This window comes from Mesoplodon mirus (assembly GCF_964341445.2).
Source record: "Mesoplodon mirus genome assembly, chromosome: 7".
NCBI lineage: Eukaryota > Metazoa > Chordata > Mammalia > Artiodactyla > Ziphiidae > Mesoplodon > Mesoplodon mirus.
The window spans coordinates 100,325,841-100,346,707 of NC_138983.1; the positions used below are offsets into that span (position 1 = coordinate 100,325,841).

General features: G+C 36.5%; 1 protein-coding gene and 1 long non-coding RNA gene across 3 annotated transcripts in view; both read left to right on the plus strand.

Moving 5' to 3' along the window:
* The window catches only part of LOC309807248, a 32,011-nt gene extending 13,292 nt beyond the window's left edge, over positions 1-18,719 (plus strand). For both annotated transcript variants that reach the window (XR_014294543.1, XR_014294544.1), the window contains 2 exons: positions 15,806-15,889; positions 17,066-18,719. This is a non-coding gene — a long non-coding RNA (uncharacterized lncRNA). The remainder of the gene's footprint in view (positions 1-15,805; positions 15,890-17,065) is intronic.
* LOC309808908 (uncharacterized protein) overlaps positions 1-20,867 on the plus strand; it is a gene marked incomplete at its 5' end in the record, with an annotated part of 114,320 nt that overhangs the window by 82,222 nt on the left and 11,231 nt on the right. The window lies entirely within an intron of this gene.

Below are 20,867 nucleotides of genomic sequence, written 5' to 3' on the forward strand. Positions count from 1 at the left end.
TTTTTTTTTAAATTTATTATTTATTTATTTACTTACTTATGGCTGCATTGGGTTTTCGTTGCTGCGCGTGGGCTTTCTCTAGTTGCGGCAATCAGGGGATTCTCTTCGTTGCGGTGTGAGGGCTTCTCATTGTGGTGGCTCCTCTTGTTGTGCAGCACGGGCTCTAGGCTCATGGGCTTCAGTAGTTGCAACATGCGGGCTCAGTAGTTGTGGCTCGCGGACTTAGTTGCTCCATGACATGTGGGATCTTCCTGGACCAGGGCTTGAACCCGTGTCCCCTGCACTGGCAGGCGGATTCTTAACCACTGTGCCACCAGGGAAGCCCTCAATGTCTTTTCTATTGACTTCAAATCTATCGGGCTTTAAAATTATTTGTGTGTGTGTGTGCTCATATTCTGACTGTCTCTCACAGCAGATTGTGAGTTCTGTGAAAGTGAGGCAGGAGATAGATGGGCCCCAGGGTAAGCAGCAGGAGTTCATTCCCTCTGGACAGAAACTCCAAAATATCAATAACAGGGCAATCGAGAAAGGAGGCTGTGCCCTGCCCAGATAAGAGATAAAAGACTAGATGTTCCTCATTCTCGTAGTCAAGGAGACCTTCCCAGCTACACATGTGCAGAAGGGTTCCTTGGAGGTCAAAAAGGGAGAGGGCACCACCCCATAGTAAGTGATGTCAACTACCCATAGGCCTCTTCGCTAGAATCCATCTTGGCTAAGAGATGCACATGAACACGGGAGGACCCTGAGGTATACCAAATATGGACTCAGAACCAGGCAAAGCAAGATGATTGGTCAAAGGAAACCTGGAAGAAATTCCCCATAAAAGTGATTCAAACTACCATGTGAGCGCAACTCTCTCTCTGAGCCCGCCCATGTGTCTATCCACATGTATTCTTTGTCCTCCTAATAAACACTTTACTTGTTTCACTACTTTCCATCTCTGTGGAAATTCATTTCTACACAGCAGACAGGCCAGGACCTTGTCACTGGCCACTAGTCCCTGGTGGTCTAGTGGCTAGGATTTAGTGCTTTCACTGCCCCGGCCTGACTTCAATCTCTGGCCAGGAACCAAAATCCTGCTTCAAGCAGCTGCAGGCTGAGGCCACCTGAGATGAAAACAGGGGCAATGTTTATCTTGTTTAAGGTCATGTCTTGTTAAAAAACAAAATTCAACTGAGTAAATTTGAAAATCTGATTGGCCTTATTTGATGCTTTATGAATTGGGCAGCATCTCATCTAGTAAATAGAAGAGCACTTTGAGAAGTTACACAGAGTGGAAGGTTTTTATAGAAAGGAGGGTGGGCAAGAAAGTCTTAGCAAAAGAAAAAAAGGTTATTTGGGACCAGTACTATCTTCTCTTTGTAGGGAAGGGAAGCCTTGAGTTTTATCTTGCAGATTGCCTCTTCTTCTTGGGTTGGGGGAGATGGAGAGGGCCCCTGTGATAGATTACCACATTGGTGCTGACCAGAAGATTCCAGATTTCAGAATTAAGATAACATTTCTGGTGAAGGTCGAAATTGCAAGTAGGTTAGGTATTAAATATATGCATGGTATCGTGGGCTTCAGCACAAATGAAACCATTTTGTGTCAGTGGTTTTCCTCCTTAATAGTCCCTAATGCAGAACTAGCAGAAACACAGCAAAGATTTGTGAAAAAGTAAATGAGTGCCTAACTCAATTGGTCAACTGGTGTAAAGAATGTGGCATAAGAATAAAAAGATCTAGAGAGCAGATGAAAGAAGCTTTTGTTTATATTTTTAAAAGGAATGTCTTCTGTGTTTTCAAATTACTGCAAATCTAATCAGCAATGTTGATGTGACTATTAAAAATGATGCTTTTTGAAAGGTTAGAGAAAGGAAAAACAAGAAAAAAATAAGGATGTTTGGCATTCTGGATGTTGGCTAAATGGCAATTTAATCACTAAGAACATGTTTTATTCTATTGTCATGATGTATATGTAATATATGTAAACATATATTTATATGTCATACATAATATATATTTCCTTTTAATCACCCCTACTGGGGTACAATTTACATACAACTGATAGCACTCATGTAAAGTGTATAGCACAGTTAGATAAATTTTGACAAATATATACAGTTGTGTAATCACTACCACAATCATGATACAGAAAATTTCCATTACCCAGAAAGTTTCCTTAGGCTCCTTTGTGGTCAATCCTCACCTTCCTACAAAAGTGATATGATGATTTGCTTTCAGTGACTATAGTTTTCCCATTCTCAAATTTACATAAATAGAATCTAACAGTGTGTATTTGGTTCCTGCTTTCTTTCACTCAGCATGTTTTGAGATTCATCCATGTATGTATATTAATATTTCATTCCCCTTTATTGCTGATGTGAATTACTCATTCACTTGATGATGAACATTTGAGCTGTTTACAGTTTGCAGCCTTAACCTTTATGAAACCATCGGGATTTCCATTAGAATTCTTTAATTTCTTACCCAATTCAATGGTATGATTTGAAAGTTATCAGAAACCTGCACTTGTCAGAAAGTCTTTAGTATGAATCTTCCTGAAGATGAAGCATTTTTGCAAAAGCATCTATGAATGATAAAAAGACTTAAAAAGACACAGTTAAAGAGCTGGTTAAAATGCAATTGACAAAAAAAAATTTGTTTACTTCTGTAACATACAAATTTGACATATTCAAATTTTAGAAATTTTATTTAATTTCATATAACATAAGAATATCTATATTAATGATATTTAGTATAATCTAAATGTATAACCTAAGAAGGTTGGAGATACATTTATCTCTAATCAATTGACAGTGCCTCCCATAATATACCAAATAATCCTAATTAGTTTAATATCTCTCTTTGAGATGACTTAGGGGTCCTCTGAAACATCCCAAAGCTATCCAGAGGTCAAAATATCTTTAATTAGGATTCTATCCTTGAGAAGTTTATCCAAAATGTTAAAAAGTTTCAAGACACTTGGTCAAATAGGATTACAGATCACTGTGAAACAATGCTTATCCATTTAACCAAAGTTACAATGAAAGATTTTAAAAGCAAGTACAGAAAGTTATAACAGATTATTTAAAAGGTAAAGAAAATTTACCATCTGTAATCAAAAGCAAATCAATATTCCAAGAAAACTTTTTTCTCTTAACAGAGAGAGAAAAAAAATTTAAGTTTTTGTACCACTTTACTTTTAATCTTAAAATTCATTTACTCAATTAAATTCATTCTAATCTTAGTGAGTCCTGACAACACATAGAATTTCTTTCTAAAGATTACTTTTTCCCCAGAAATCTACAACTTTCTATATTCATATTAACTTGCCCTTTATTTTATTTCCTATTTAGAAATAACCAGCTTTAAGACAAAATTACTTCCTTTTTCTTTAACAAAATAAATTCCTATTCTTCATACCTTATTTTAATGAAAACACACATCCTATTACCCTGTATACTAAAATGTTCTCATTATTTCTAGTGGCTTTAATTACATATTTAATTAGAATTCTCAAGTCTTAAAAACCTAAATTCCTAGTGAAAATTAAGAAGTAAGCAATTCTGAGCTGTTCTTTACATTAGCATTCTGTAGATTGGCAAATTTATAAATAAATGCTATTTATAATTTCTAAAAATATGTGCTTTCTTATGGAAAATGTCTCAGTGTGACACCAAACATATTTATTAATAGTCTTAAATATCTTTACTTTCTCTGTAAAAGGAAGCCAATGTTTAGTAATTAATATTTCAGTATATTATTTTATTTGGAAAAGACTTCGATATTCAATGAATTCTCATCATTTAGCTTAATTTAGTTAAACTCTAAAATTTCAAGTTACTAAAACGTCCAGAAAAGCTATTTTTAAGTAGACATTCCTAAAACATAATTATTCCCAGAGTTCACCTAAAAACTCTTGTCTCATTTACCTCTATTTTATTCACTTGTTCTCAAAAATTATGTTTAGATTACCCAAGAAAACTTTATGAGACATTAGACCAAGTCAGCCATTATCCCAAATTTAATATTGAATATTTTTCAGATCACATGAATCTGAAATTCATTCAAGTTAGTTTCTTTTATATTTCTGAGAATTTCTGTAAGTGCTTAATTTCCTTTAAGTCAATTAAATAGAGCTCATTTACAAACTAACTTTGATAATACCATCCAAAGGAAAAGAGATATATTTATAATGTACACATGGACATACATACATTCCAGACAAACAGAGATCTCACAGTTTTCCTGCCTGAGTTTAAAAAGGACTCTTTTCCCTTTTTTCCCCCCTCAGTCTCAGGAATTGGCGATGGTATAGACAAGAGTGAGTGAGAGTACATTAGAGCCCAGGGTAGAACATTTACATTTCAAAGGCACAGGGGGAAAAATGTAAGTTCCTCCTAGTAAGATTTGTTTCCTTCTGGTCAGAATAGTGAAGAGATACTTTTAACAAGCCATCTTTTTCATTCGCAAAAACAAGTTTTAGAATGTCAAAAAGTGCCCCATCTGGGTCATTATTCTCCAGAGCCTAAAGAATACTGTGACCACATGATTTTAGAAAAATATCACCTTCTCCTTTTCATGGGTACGAGCCCATGAAACTAAGAGCTAAGAATTTCCCGATTCTGCAAAATACACCGTAGGGAATATAAGATGAAACAGAGCTCTGATTACCCATTCTCAGTTGTTTATGGCTGGTAATCTTAAAATCTCAAACAAACAAACAAATGTAGTGTCTCAGGGTTTCAAACTCCTCAGCCCAAAAGGGAAAATCCCACCAAATGGTTAGCCACTGACAGACCCAAATGGCTAAGAGAATGAATACCCTGGTATTATCACACACAAGTTCCACTACTTACTAGAGAAATCTCAACCAGCAAAGCATGTGTCTTTTTCCCTTTACCACAGAAATCAAAAGTGCCATGGGCCAATGATGCCTGGTCAGTGGCAAGTGTTCAGGGCCATCTCTGAGACAAAGGTGCTCAAGCAGCTGCTGAGTAGTATCCATGAGCTGCCACTGGTCAGGGGCCAGTGTGCTATGGTTGAGATGCCCACTAGGGATGGTGGCCCCTTCATGGTTGCCCAAATTATTGCCAAACCAAACACAGATTCACTCACCCAATGCAGAGCAAAGCCAATCTACTGATACCAGTTGTGGTGAAGGAAAGTACAGTGTTTATTTGCAGGATGCGAAGCAAGGATAACAAGCAGCTAATGCTCAAAAGACCCAAACTCCCTGAAGACTTTTGGGCAAGTGTTTCTAAAGACAACATTAGGAGTGAGGGTCTCAGGGTGAATTATCAGTTCATGGACATTCTTTTGATTAGTTGGTGGAGAGGTGACAGGGTGATATTTTGGGAACCTTAATCATCAGCCTTCTTGTTCCAACCAGTCTGGGACCTACATGCTTGTGATCAGCATGTAGTCAAATCCTCCATCAGGTGGAGAGCCTTAGTGTCTACAAAAAACGCTCAAGTGTCGTGGTCCATACGTGGGTTGGAAAAGAATTTCCAGGCACAAGGCAGAATGTAAATAAGATAGAATTTATTAGAGGAAAGTGTCTCTGCCAGAACAGCAGGCTGACTTCCTAGTAGTCTGGGGGAGTGGACCCCAAACATGTGCTATTGATCAGTTTTTATAGCCAGAAAACAAAGGAATGCTCCAAGGTGAAAATTTCGTTTACTAATTGGTCGAGGCACATATACTTTCCTTCTATAGGGTGGCAGTGGGACAGGGAAGATGCCTTTTCTTATTTGGGACAGGTCTCATGGCCCAGCTGGGCTCAGGAATTTCATAAGCATCACAACATGGTGGGGAGGGCAATTAAGGGTCTGATAAGGGGTGTAACGCTGACACTTTTTCAGAGAGGGTTGTCCTTTGTCCTTGAAGCACCATTGTCCTTGGAGCACCACATCAAGGATATGTGTCAGACTGTTATCTATATCCCTTGAGGAGAAAGGGATATAGACAACACTGTTTTTCAATCTATTGTTACTTTTCTTGCTTGACTGCTTTTCCTTTGTTTCTGAATTTTGTCAGTTCTGTAATCATTAACTGCTCTCTGGAAATCAAGGGAGGCCTAGGAGACTAAAGCTTTGTTCTACAAACAAGAAGCAGGGAACACTGGGAGTCTGTCACTGGGAAGGCCCCACAGGATCCTACTCAGTTTCACAATCATGAATAAAGTTGTTTCTATGAACGTTCATGTACAAATTTTGTGTGGACATATTTTTCTAATTTAAATTCCTAGGGGGTGAAATTAGGGGGTTGTATTAATGCCGAACTGTTTTCCAAAGTAGTACATCATTTCACATCTTCTTCAGGAATGTATGAGACTTCTGGTTGTTCTCCATCCTTACTAACATTTGATGCTATCAATCTTTTTAATTTTAGTCATTCTAGTAGATGTGAAGTTATTTGCATTGTGGTTTTAATTTTTCTTTGATGACTGATAATGCTGAACATTTTTAAATGTTGCTTATTTACCATTCCTGTATCTTCTTTGGTTAAGTGTCTTATTAAATTTTTTGCCCAATTTAAATTAAATTGTTTGTCTACTAAGTAGTGTTTTAGTAAAAGCTGGAGAAGAAGCAAGTTTGGCTGGATTACAGAAAACAAGGGGGAGAGTGGTAGGAATGAGGCCAAGAGAGACATGGGAGGAGGGGAGAACAGATCAAAAAGGACTTTGAGGCCTTGGTGAGAACTTTGGATTTATTGTAATTAAATTGAATTCACTGGATGATTTTGAGTATAGAGTGGCACAATCAGGCTTAAATTTTAAGGGACCACTTTGGCAGCTCTGTGAACAGGCCAGAGGAATGGGAGTAAACACAGGATAGACCAGGAGGTTATTGCAGCAGTCAGAAAGAGAGAAACTGGTTAGTTGCAGTTCTGAATGACCTTTCCCCTCACTCTTGTTCCTGACATTCCAAACTGCATAATTTCAGATGTGGAAGACTGAGAAATGTCCTGGATTTTCTCAACAGAATAGTGACTTACTCAAGGCCTTTAAGTGGAACACACTCTACTGAGGGTTGAGAGAAAGCTGACAATAGTGGCTTGCTTAGCTTAACTCAGTGGTTATGGTTGTTCGTTGTGGTTGCAATATTATGGTTGTGTGACTCTTTGGTTAGTATTCACTTTCTCCATCTTGGAATATACGTTTGATGAGGATGGAAAAATTATCTCTGTTTTTAACTCACCACTGTAGCCTCAGTTTGAGCACAGTGTCTGCCAATTAGCATTTAGTCAATGGGTTTTTTTGTAGGGGAGTGAATGTGTGTATGTGTGAGGGAGAGAGAGAAGAGGGGCAGAAACAGAGAGGGGAAGAGACAGACATAGGGACAGGGGAACAAGTCCATATTGCAAAAGAACAGGACAATATTTTCTGTGAGTAGAATGCTCAGAGCCTGTGTACTGTGTTCTTTTCTACTTTCTCAGGTTAGATTTATCACTTCATAAATTTTCTTTATCTTATCCAAAATGAATCTACATTTTTTTTTCTTATAAGTATAAAGAAAAAGATTTTTTGGGGGGGGAATTTTTAATGTCTCACTACAATTCAAGTGCCATACATGTCTCTTTCTATTATTTGTATATCTTGAAAATATACCAGCATTATTGTCTAACACAAAGGAGGCACTAAATAAAATTTTTTCTTTGAAACATTGGTACTATAAATTATAAGAGACAGGAGCCATGTTTTCACAGCTCTGTTTCTTGAGCACCCAGCCCAATGGTATTGTGGAGATGGAATAACAATCACCATGAGCACAGGTCAGTGCTGACAAAGGGACTTGCTTTCTCTCTAAACCATTTGACTTTGTTGGTGCCCAGGGCAGGATGCTCCAAAATATGCCTCAGTGGAATATTACTTTGAATTAAAGTTACTGAAGAAATGACTGATGCAAGAGAGACACACTGACCTTCCTATCTGTCTCCATGAAAGCAGGAAATTAGTATCTCATGTGAATGGTGCCCTCCCTGTACCAGGAGGTAGAAAGACATCATTAGCACCAGAGATAGGGAATGCAGGGTCAAGAAGGCTGTATAAACCTTGTTACTTCTTTAACTCAAGAAGGTTGGCAGGGACATTTCTTCCTCCTCAACAGCTGACAAGACAACCAGGAGGCTGGCTAAACCCTGCTTCCCACCACAAGACTGCTGCAGCTGAGAGATCCTAGGACACATGACAAAGGCCAGCAGAAGGTAAAATTTCTTCTCTCCTCAACTTCCCAGGCCTGTAAGGTCTGGTGGGAGGGAAAGTGCTTAAGAGTCTCCTTTTCTCTATCTCTAAATTTAGATTAGCAGAAGAAAATACTTATGGAGCAAGATCCTTGTGACATAGAAAATCTGGTTTATGGAAATGAGTAATCTCGTCTCAGTTTTTCTTAATCCTTTCCTCCCAGAGACAGTCACTGTTTTTCTTTGTCTCTGTCTCCTGAGTCGTGTTTCATAAGAAGAAAGAACCATAGGGCAGAATACAGGCATAGGCCCTATAAGCCTGCTGTTTGAGACAGCCTCACAGACTGGTGAGTTACCAGTTCTCTCCAGTCCAGTGCCTATTAAGACAAACTTTGCTGTCAGTTCTCTATATAAAAACTGGATGAGATTTTTCCTTCTGTATTTTTCTGTGTCCTGAGAATTTGGCTTTTTGTCCAGTGAGAATATTCTCTCTGGTCTCCACCATCTGGATGGTGTATTTACTGGGGTGCATCTGGTAACCAGTTGAATTGACTGGGGTTCTGAGACACAAAGTCATAAACAGCACACTCTAGTCTTGTTGTGCCAGCTGTCAGAGGAGTTTGTCCTAAGGGGACCCAGTCCATAAGGGGCCTTTGTTGTTTCAACCTTCATTGCCTTGTTAGTGTTGGAAAAGTCCCATTCCAGCAGCATGTGCCTGATGTCACAGATTAGTAGGTTTGGGATCAGAGGTGCCTCAACTTCCCAGGAGAGACCAGGGACACAGTTTGCATTATACCACCCTTACTGCCTGTGCAATGAAGGCCTTTGCTTTCTTAGATTATCCTTGGAAATGAATTTTCACATTATAGGGGCTATATCATCCGTGCCCTCTCCATCTGAAAGTGTGCTTATTTCATCCATGGTAAGGATTTATTCTAAGCCTGAAAAGTTACCTCTGGGTCGTTCCATAAAAAGGCTTACTGATTTGAGTCACTATTTGAAATTAATGAAAGGTCTTACTCCTCAATGGCCAGATGATGGATCCTTTAAATTTGCTGTATTTAAAAGATTCCCTTCTTGAGAGCTCTCATCATAAACAGCTGTCATATTGGTATTTATGGAAGGATCAAATTGAAAGGAAAAATCATGTATAACAGCTAGCCTTAGGGAATCGTTATTAAGATGAAATAACAGAAATTAAAGATCCAACATGAATTCGCCTTTTTAAGAAAAATTTTAAAAATTGCCCCATCTCCTCAGCAATTCCTTAGGCCCTCCTACAAATAATTAGGAAAAGATCAGTTGGAAGCCAATATTCAAGAGCTAATAGAAACAATTATCTTTGTCTTCCAAATCTCTACAAAACCAGAAATGCAACTTAGGGACAAGTCAAGGCCCATTTATCTTCACCAACCCTGAAACCTATTCCTCTCAAATTCTTGTAGATATTATAAAAGTTGAGGATAATTGGAGCAAAATTGTCCTGTACTTAAGAAGAAAAAGTTTTTAAAATAATAATTACCCTGAGACTTATGATAATAGAAAAATACACTCCAAAACTCACAGAAGAAAATTTACACTTTTTTCTCTGTCCCTTAAAGTTATAAATCTTACCATGTCTTTGAAATGTAAACACAGCCACATTGCCTGAGACTGAGCCCAGATTATCTCAATTGTTAGAACCTGAAACTAAAATTTAAAGAAAAAAAAGGAAAGAGGTTTTTTTTAAAACAAAAACCACCAGAAAAACCCTCTCTTGCTCAAACTCTAAATCACAGTCTCCTTAAAATTGTTTATCAAGGGCAAGTACACTTAAAGGGCAAGAAGACTTAAAAGTCTTCTCCATAAATAATAAAAGACTGTAGCTATCTGAGTAAACTTAATTTATTCCAACAAGCAATATAAAAATTCTCAAAAATATAACAAAAACGAATACAAATATTTTTCAAATTCACATGATCTAGGATAATTTTTGGTAAGTAAAATCTAGTTCAGGTTTAATGGTTTAATTAATACAGACATATCTTAAGAGTTATCAGCATTAAGTATAATAGCTTTATGCTATGTAGTTTTACTAAAAGTCAAATAAGCTCATGTTATCTCTTTTACAAAATTTCTCAGAAAAAAGTAATAATAATAATAATTTAAGATGATGGCTAACACTACTTTAACATCTTATGAAATTGTCATGAGTAATCTGAGGGATTGTTAAGAACAAATTAATTAAATAGACATAAGATAAGAATTCTTTTAGGTAAACTTTTTTTAGCAATAATTGTTTTTGCTATGTCAACTTAAATAGTTTTCTAAATGTCTTTGAAAAATTGTACCCTTAGAGTTTTGCTAAGTTAAATTAAATGAATTGAATGTCTAGATCATTTCCAACTAAGACAAAATAGTGAAATATTAATTGCTGAACGAGTCTAAGTTTACCTACTTTTGACCTCGTATTACACACTAAATATGTTTGGTTCTATTAGTAAATATGTCTTGTGCTTCATTAAAAGCTTGTACTATGAAGTAGAATATGTTTCTAGAAATTATGAAATGTATTTATAAGTTTGCCAAGCCACAAAATACTTACACAGTTCATAATTTTTAACTTTATCTTTACAAAAAAATTAAAGCTTCAAAGGATTAAGAATTGTAAATAATAGATGTGGTTAAAGCTACTAGTAATTATAAGGAAATTAGAATATATTTTGGGGTAAGAAAAAGTGTAAGGTATGGAGATGTTTTTGTTAATGTAAAAACTTTGTTAAGTGATTTTTGTCCTAAAGCTGATAACTTCTAAATGGGAAAGAGAACAAGGGACAAATCCAAATGGACAGAGAAAGTTGTAAGAGGTTTGTTAAAAAGGAATCTTTAGAAAGGAATTTTATGTGTAGTCAGATCTAAAATTGGAATGAATTTAATAAAGTGATTGAGTTTTAATATCCAAAGTAAGCTGGTAGAAAATTAAAATTTGTTTTTTCTCTCTTTTTGCAAAATTTTCTTAATTATTGGTCTGCTCTTAATGAGAAATTGTAAACAAAGACTTTTTTTTACATTCAATGTAATCTGTCTAGCAAAACAAATATTGTACATTTCGTCTTTATGAATCTTTGATAATTTTGAAGAAAAACTGAGTGCTTTCAATATTAAAAGAGCTAAGTCTTTTTACACTATTTAACTATCTGTATTTACATGTGAATCTTTGTGACTTTGATTAAATTGATAACTAAATATTAATTCACAGTGACATATGATCATATTTGACAAAGTGTTTTAAAACATTTTTATTTTTGAAAAAGTAGATTTTCCCCCAAGTCAAATTCTAAATGAAGTCTTATTGACCTGGAAATAACGTTCAGGTTTTCCAGAGGCCCCTTGGAACACCTTAGAAGATTTGTTTTATCTTATTAGAAAAGAGAGCTATGAAACTCATTAGGCTTATTTGGTATGTTACTTACATGGGAAGCATTGCTAAATAAATGATCATAAACCCTAGGTTATATCATAAGGGTGAATGTTATTAATATAAATGTTCTCGAAAGTATATGAAATTCCTAAAATTGGATATGTCCTAGTATAATGTTATCAGTCATAATTCTAGTTATTATCTTAAATGTTTTGTGTCACAGAGATAAGTTTTCTTGTCAATTCCATTAGAATGAATCAAATTTTTAGTAATGGATATTTGTCTCTTATTACTTAGACAATGGTTTTACTCAGATGCTTTGACAAAAGCTTCCTGAAAATGTGTTTCATGTTCAGAGAAATTCATGGAAAAGGATCTAACAAGTATTCTAGAACACAAGTTTCTGATGAATTTCAAATCATTACACTGAACTGAGTAAGAATTTACAAAACCCTAATGGAGAAATTGATGGTTTCATAAAACTTCTAACAAAAGATCAAACAAAACAAGAATTAATTACATGGGACTAAGTAAACTGAAGAAGATGGTTATGATATTTTATGATTTTAAAAATAAATTTATTTATTTTATTTATTTTTGGCTGCATTGGGTCTTTGTTGCTGTGTGTGGGCTTTCTCTAGTTGCGGCGAATGGCAGCTACTCTTTGTTGTGGTGCGTGGGCTTCTCATTGCAGTGGCTTCTCTTGTTGTAGAGCATGGGCTCTAGGTGCATGGGCTTCAGTAGTTGTGGCTCGTGGGCTTTAGTAGTTGTGGCTCAATGGCTCTAGAATGCAGGTTCAGTAGTTGTGGCGTGTGGGCTTAGTTGCTCTGTGGCATGTGGGATCTTCCTGGACCAGGGCTTGAACCCATGTCCCCTGCACTGGCAGGCAGATTCTTAAACACTGTGCCACCAGGAAAGCCCCATTTTATGATTTTTTTTTCGTGGTATGCGGGCCTCTCACTGTTGTGGCCTCTCCCGTTGCGGAGCACAGGCTCCAGACGCGCAGGCTCAGCGGCCATGGCTCACAGGCTCATATCAATCAGTGTGATACACCACATCGATGAATTCAGTAAAGTCACAGAATACAAAATTAATACACAGAAATCTCTTTCGTTCCTATACACTAAAAACAAAAGATCAGAAAGAGAAATTATGGAAGGAATCCCATTTACCATCACATCAAAAAGAAAAAAATACCTATGAATAAATCTACCTAAGGAGACAAAAGACCTGTACTCTGAAAACTCTAAGATGCTGATGAAAGAAATCGAAAGTGACACAAACAGATGGAGAGATAGACCATGTGCTTGGATTGGAAGAATCAATACTGTCAAAATGACTATACTACTTAAGGCAATCTACAGATTCAATGCAATCCCTATTAAATTACCAGTGGAGTTTTTTTTTTAAGATTTTTTTCATGTGGACCATTTTTAAAGTCTTTATTGAATTTGTTACAATATTGCTTCTGTTTTATGTGTTTTTTTTTTGTTTTTTTTGTTTTTTGTTCTTTGGTTGCATTGCATGTGGGATCCCAACTCCCTGACCAGGGATCGAACCTGCATCCTCCTCATTGGAAGGTGAAGTCCCAGCCACCGGACCACCAGGGAAGCCCCCACCAATGGCATTTTTCACAGAACTGGAACAGAAAAATTTAAAATTTGTATAGAAACACAAACCCCCAAATAGCCAAAGCATACTATGAAAGCAAAAATGGAGTTGGAGGAATCAGGCTCACTGTCTTCAGACTATATTACAAAGCTACAGTAATCAGTATGGTACTTGCACAAAAACAGAAATATAGATCAATGGAACAGAATAGAAAGCCCAGAAATAAACCCACACAACTATGGTCAATTAATCTATGACAAAGGAGGCAGGACTGTACAATGGAGAAAAGACAGTCTCTCCAATAAGTGGTACTGGGAAAACTGGACAGCTACATGTAAAAAAATGAAATTAGAACAATTTTCTAACACCACAGACAAAAATAAACTCAAAATGCATTAAAGACCTAAATGTAAGACTGGATATTATAAAACTCTTAGAGGAAAATCCAGGCAGAACACTCTTTCACAGCAGCAATATCTTTTTGGATCCACCTCCTAGAGGAAAGAAAACAAAAACTAAAATAAACAAATGGGACCTAATAAAACTTAAAAGCTTTTGCACAGCAAAGGAAACCATAAACAAAACAAAAAGACAACCTACAGAATGGGAGAAAATATTTGCAAATGATGAGACTGACAATGGAATAATCTCCAAAGTATACAAATAGCTCATGCAGCTCAATATCAAAAAAGCAAACAACCCAATCAAAAAATGGACAGAAGATCTAAACAGACATTTCTCCAAAGAAGACATACTGATGGGCAAAAAGCACATGAAAATCTGCTCAACCTCGCTAATTATTAGAGAAATGCAAATCAAAACTACAATGAGGTATCACCTCACACCAGTCAGAGTAACCATCATCAAAACGTCTACAAACTGTAGACTACAAAAATGTTGGAGAGGGTGTGGAGAAAAGGAGTCCTCCTACACTGTTGGTGGGAATGTAAATTGGTTCAACCACTATGGAGAATATTATGGGATTCCTTAAAAAACTAAAAATAGAACTACCATATGATCCAGCAGTCCTACTCTTAGGCATGTATCTGGAGAAAATTATACTTCCAAAAGATACATGCACCCCAGTGTTCAGTGCAGCACTATTCACAATAACCAGGATATGAAAGCAATTTAAATGTCCATTGACAGATGAATGGATAAAGAAGATGTGGTACATATATACAATGGAATATTACTCAGCCATAAAAATGAATGAAATAATGCCATTTGCAGTAACATGAATTGACATAGAGATTATCATACTAAGTGAAGTCATTCAGAGAAAGACAAATATCATATGATATCACTTATCTGTGGAATCTGAAAAAATGATACAAATGAACTTAATTACAAAAGAGAAACAGACTCACAGACTTAAAAAACAAACTTATGGTTACTAAAGGGAAAAGGTATGGGGAGGGATAAATTAGGAGTTTGGATTCACATATACACACTACTATATATAAAATAGATAATCAACAAGACCCTACTGTATAGCAAAGGGAACTCTACTCAATATTCTGTAATAACCTATATGGCAAAAGAATCTGAAAAAGAATGGATATATGTATATGTATAACTGAATCATTTTGCTGTACACCTGAAACTAATTCAACATTGTAAATCAACTATACTTCAATATAAAATTAAAATTAAATTTAAAAAAAGAGATTAAAAAAAGAAGTGTCTTCCAATGCAAGGATCAGATCAAAGAACATGAATGGAATATTCCTACTGGGACGATTAGGAGGATAACACATCCTTGGTAGGTGCAGAGCCTGTTCACTTACCCTCTGACTTTCCTTGTTCCCTTTCTCTACTACATCCAATTAAGCAGATAAAAACTTTGAGAAAGCTGCCTCTTCCTTCACCAGTGCCAAGCAGGACAAACTCAAAGAGCCATTTGTCTGTCTGTCTTCCTCTGATGTTGCTTCTTCATGTCTGAGCTATTGGGAGGAGAGAGAGGCAATAAATTCTCTTAATAAAAGCAAAAAATAAAAATAAAAAATAAGCCTATATGGTCAGTCACAATCCTTGCTATACTTATATAAATAAGACCAAGTTTTTTGAATCTAGACTTATTTTGCAAACAAATTTGTCTTAATTTGGCTATCTTTGATAGAAATGAGGGTGATTTTAGAGAGAAAAATTATCTTTCGATAGAAACCAAAATACATATTGTGGATATTAGATTCTAGTGCTATTAATTTTCCTTGAAGTTTTGTTAATTACCTGAAAACTGGACTATATCCTGAATTTTTCTAGTTTCCTCCACTACCTGACTACAACTCTCCAAACTAGTGTTTCCAAATTTTCTCCCACCCTTTTGACTTGGAATAATTGAAACTAAAACTGCCTTTTTTTCTGAAGTCCTGCATACTGAAGGTAGATATCTTAATATAAACTTCAGAGAAATCTCCACAGCAGCTCATGTTTAGACAGTCTTCTTCGTTCCTGTTGCTATATGGACCACTCAGAAAGTTTACCTGAACATCTGATGGACATTCAAACTACAAAAGATGCTTTAACCCCGACATTTAGAGATCTTCTCAACTGTCTACCCTCAGAACTCAAAAACTGATATGAAATTTGCCTCAATTATTAACCTTTTTTTTTTTTGTCTCCATAGCAATGCCTCTTATTAAATACCTGATTGCTTGTACCGTAAGCTTAACTTCTACTTGGAAATACTGCTTTGGAAGAGAAAATTAAGGTAAAATGATCATATGGATGGACTCTAATCCAATATGACTTGTATCTTTATAAGGGGGGAATATTAGAACACAGACATGCACAGACTGAGGGGCAACCATGTGAGGACACAGCGAGAAGGTAGCCATCAAAGGAGAGAGACCTCAAAGAAACTAAACTTGATACTTTGATCTTGGACTTCTAGCCTCTAGATCTATGAGAAAATATATTTTTGTTGTTTAAGCCACCTAGTAGCCAGTGTGGTCTTTTGTTATGGCAGCCCTAGCAAACAAATACAATCACTATTAGGGAAAAAAAATCATGTGCTTTGTTATTCCAGTAGAATGATTTTAACACTGATTACTTCTTACCTTGAGATTATAAAAGACAGTGATAAACATTACTGTAGAGTATATATGAGTTGTGTCCTATGAAACAAAGGTAGTTAACAAACACCTCTCAGCTGTAGATGATGCCATGTGTTCATCTGATCAGCAAGAGGACATGAGTGGAAGGGAGAACCTTTTCTGCTTCAGACAAGCAACTTCCTGGGTTACCCTGAGTATGACAAAGAGGGCCATTGCTTGGGGACCAGGTCTCCAAGCAGTCACAACAGGCCTCAGGAACCCACAAGAAAATTGTGAAGGAAGAATATTACTAGGCAGGCCCATATGAATCTTTTCCTCCCATCACTGCTCTTTTGTGAAAAATTCTTCCAAATACACATTTTTGTCCCAAAATATCATGTTGGACGCTCGCTACTAGGAGCAAATTTTTCTAGCATCTCTGTTGGATGAATTTTCACACTTGCAAAATCACTCAGAAAAGAGTTCATCCTCCCAACACCTCCCCTGCACCAGTGTCCCCCTAAACAGCATCTGACCACAATATGAAGGAACTTACCTCCCAGGTAAACAGGTGCTTGAATGTGATTTAATTATCTCTGCATCCTCTCCCTGGTCTCCCTGTGAAATCCAGTCACCTCTTTGCATTAAAGCATTTCTGTGAGAAGCCCTGTAAGGTGCTGGCTATTCTCAATTCTGTCCTGCTGGTTTCTCTGAAGTGCCTAGAAGCTGTCCTCTCCACACACAAACTGTTCTGACAAACTTCATTTGAATGATTTGGATTTTAATTCTCAATTTGCTTCTGTTCCTAAGCCTTAAGGCTTTTTTTTTTCTTTTTTTTTTAACCAATTCAGAAAAAAGCATCATTAAAAAAAAGACAAGGTTGGGCTTCCCTGGTGGCGCAGTGGTTCAGAGTCCGCCTGCCGATGCAGGGGACACGGGTTCGTGCCCCGGTCCGGGAAGATCCCACATGCCACGGAGCGGCTGGAGCCGTGAGCCATGACCGCTGAGCCTGCGTGTCCGGAGCCTGTGCTCTGCAACGGGAGAGGCCACAACAGTGAGAGGCCTGCGTACCGAAAAAAAAAAAAAAAAGACAAGGCTACTCGCAGATCTAACATGCTAAGCTTTAACTTAGTACGTTCTTAGGACTGATGTTTTCCAAGGAACAAACTTTCTTGTTTCCTGTGCAATAATAAAGGTTTGTTATAAAAGTTAAGTACAAAAAGTGAGAAAAAATAAAAATAGTGGTATCTTCACAGTTGAGTTCTTAACATATTTTCTGATATATGTAAAAAGAAAAATTGGCAAAATGAGTACCAACATTTTAAAAAATAATAATTAAGCCTAAATCCCTGGATTTACCAATTTTATAAATAAGAAATAAGAAAGTAACATTTTATAAAATACAATTTTATGAAATATGATTTTATAAAATTTGTTTAGCTAAGTAACAAATGATTTGCCCACAAAACAGATTTAGCAGGTGGAGTCCAGGGGGCATATTCTACAAAATAAATTTATTGACACGGTAAAGGGTTACTAGCATAAACTTGTGGTGGGAATAAAAAGGGCAGTGACCTTCGTCCTGAAGTTTAGGAGTGACCCCTGAATTCAGAGATATCTGAGTTGAAGTGGTCACTGGAAACAAATGGTAGAGACAAATCACAGAGAGCAGACTATCAGTTCCAGCTTCTGGACTCAGAGAAGGAAGGAAGAGCTTCAGATTTCACTGCAGAGAATGAGGCTGAGAAACTTTAAAATCAGATGCTTTTTCCCAGATCCAGGGGGCCAGCTAATGCACAAAAATGCTTAAAGCCACATAGGTATGTCACCTTTATTTCCTAGAGAAGATGTTAGCATTTTCTGAATCCTCATCTACCGCGCCTGGCACGCATTATTTTATAGCTTTCTGGAAGTTTCATCAGCACCACTGGTATATCTGCAGTACGATGTGTGTGTGGAGAGTACAGAATGCAGGTCCGGGCTGGGGGCAACGGACTCTTCTAGCTACCACAGTGAGTGGTGCCCCTGCAAACCTGAGTAAGGAAGACAACTTGCCTTTGGGTGGGTAGTGTTACAATCTGCATGTCTCGGGGCACAAATGTAAAGACCGACCCTGTTCTGGGAATGATTATGATTCTGACTGACCTCAAAGGGGTAATTATGAAACCCCTGGATCATCAGGATCTGGATGTTCCCTACTTTTTCCATGGTGTGATCATGACCGAAAGTGTGGCTGTAGATATCTGGGAACATTTCCAGAAATGTCCTCCTGTAGGAGTTAATTATAAAGTCAATGTGTATAAAAGAGAAAATAATATTGAAACCTATCAAGGGGAGTAGATCTTAAGGGTTAATATTGTAGATGGACTACTTTGGAAAAAATCTTTTTCCCTTGGAGTATTAAGAAGTCATCTCATAATTGCCATCTCTCCACATTTTGTTCTAGAGTGCCTGGTTTATTGATATCAGTGTGAGACCTGTTTTAAATAAAAATCTATTTGTAAAAATCCGGATCTGTAATATGTTCTAAATATCATTATAGTGTCTTTTAACTATATATTAAAAATCACTTCATTTTCAACAAAATATTTTGATGTAAACATCAAATGTTTTGAAAACAAAGGGGATCTGTTTTTGTTGTTTTCTCTTTTATCTAATTTTTGTATCCATTTTGTCTGGGCATATTAAATGGTAAAAATATTTATAAGATTTGCACTAGGTGAATCTTCTTAAAAAAAAATACTGAAGGCCACAGAGTCTAGGAATATTAATATCTTTTTAATAGATTGATCCCCCTTGATTTCTTATTCTGGAGTAAAGGTACAAGTTTTTCCATGAAAATTAGACACACAAATCATCTGACAGAATGTATGACAGGGCCTCCCTGGTGGCGCAGTGGTTGAGAGTCCGCCTGCCGATGCAGGGGATACGGGTTCGTGCCCCGGTCTGGGAGGATCCCATATGCCGCGGAGCGGCTGGGCCCGTGAGCCATGGCCGCTGGGCCTGCGCGTCCGGAGCCTGTGCTCCGCAACGGGAGAGGCCACAACAGTGAGAGGCCCGCATACAGAAAAAAAAAAACAAAAAAGAATGTATGACAGATGGAAAATGATTGATGGGAATTTTGCTTTAATGCACATTGTTCGTTGTAATTTTGCCCAGCTTAATGAACTGTGAATTAATAATAAGGAGCAACACATTCAATGTATTATAGTAATAAAGTGCTTTTATGGACATTTTTCATGTTTCCAGACTTTCTTGGCCACCCTGAACAATTTTAACTCAAAGGATTAAAAAATAATCGCTTATTTAACTGTGTTAAAATAGTCAACTTTGAAAAGGATATTTTCCTGTATGAACTTTTTCCTAATTGATTCCGTTTTGTTCTGATCAGTAAACTTACCTGAGTAAGCTGCACTATTTAAAAAAAAGTGATCTGATAGAGTATTAGATGACATACATGACCATAGTCCATTGTTTTCTGATTCAATGACATAAGAAAGTGAAAAATTAATAATTATACATTTTTTAATTAGGAGAATAGAAAAACTAAACTTCTTGTAGAAATAAGCCCAAAGAGTCCTCGTGTCAGCCCTGCTCCTCTTAAAAGACCGTGACGCTGTAATACCAATGGATAATCTGGGAGAGAACCAGCTGTCATTAAAATAGATTTTACCAAGGCAAGGACAATAGGTTGCTTATTAGCAATGAGAAATCAGTAGTCTTTTAGAAGTGTACCCTTTGGAAAGTGTGAGATATATAATAAATGAAAGCCTTTCATTATTCATTGTTATAAGCCAAATGTAGATTAAATGTACACTATCTTCAATTCAGATATTAAGATATCCTTCCCTCAGTAATTTTATGAGGTAACATGTATAATGTCAAGCATAGGCTAAGTCATATATTTTATAATCTTTCAAAAATTTTTAAAGCAATGTGTTAACCCTATAATGAATATAAAATGGATCCTAACTGCATGTCTTAGAAAATGTGCATTTCATAGAATTATTGAAGAATGAATCCTTAATAGCCCATCTTTTTAAGTATGTTAGCTGAACGTTATGATTGTGTAATATCATTTTAGGGCATTACCACATTTTAAGAAATAAAATAATATTCAGAAGCATACTTTTGCCAGAATGTAAAATTTAAAACCAGAAATTTGACTTGTGAAAAATCCTCACATGATTATTGGCCTGTTAAAAACTAAAGCAAACCCCACAAACCTGATGCAAGCTATTATGTGCAAAATAACGTGCTAGTTACACAGCCCTCTGGGAAGTGAATGTGAGTCCGGATGCTTCTTTCTTGGTTTATTTCATTCCTAGAGTACCTTTGTTGCAGGTTTTTCTTATGTTTCCAAAGGAAACAAGTAAGCCATCTCAAGTTTAAGTTCTGTCCTCAATAAAGTAAAAAATGTGCCAGATACCATTTGACTGGATGATAACTAAACTGGACAAATATTTTCTCTCACTGGAGACTGACAGTGTTTTAGCTGTGCTTAAAATTTGTGATTCTCCTAAAAAAAGAGTACAAATGAAAACTTATGGTTACCAGGAGATGATAAGGGGGGAAGGATAAATTGGGAGATTGGGATTGACATATACACACTACTATATACAAAATAGGTAATAATAACCTACTGTATAGCAC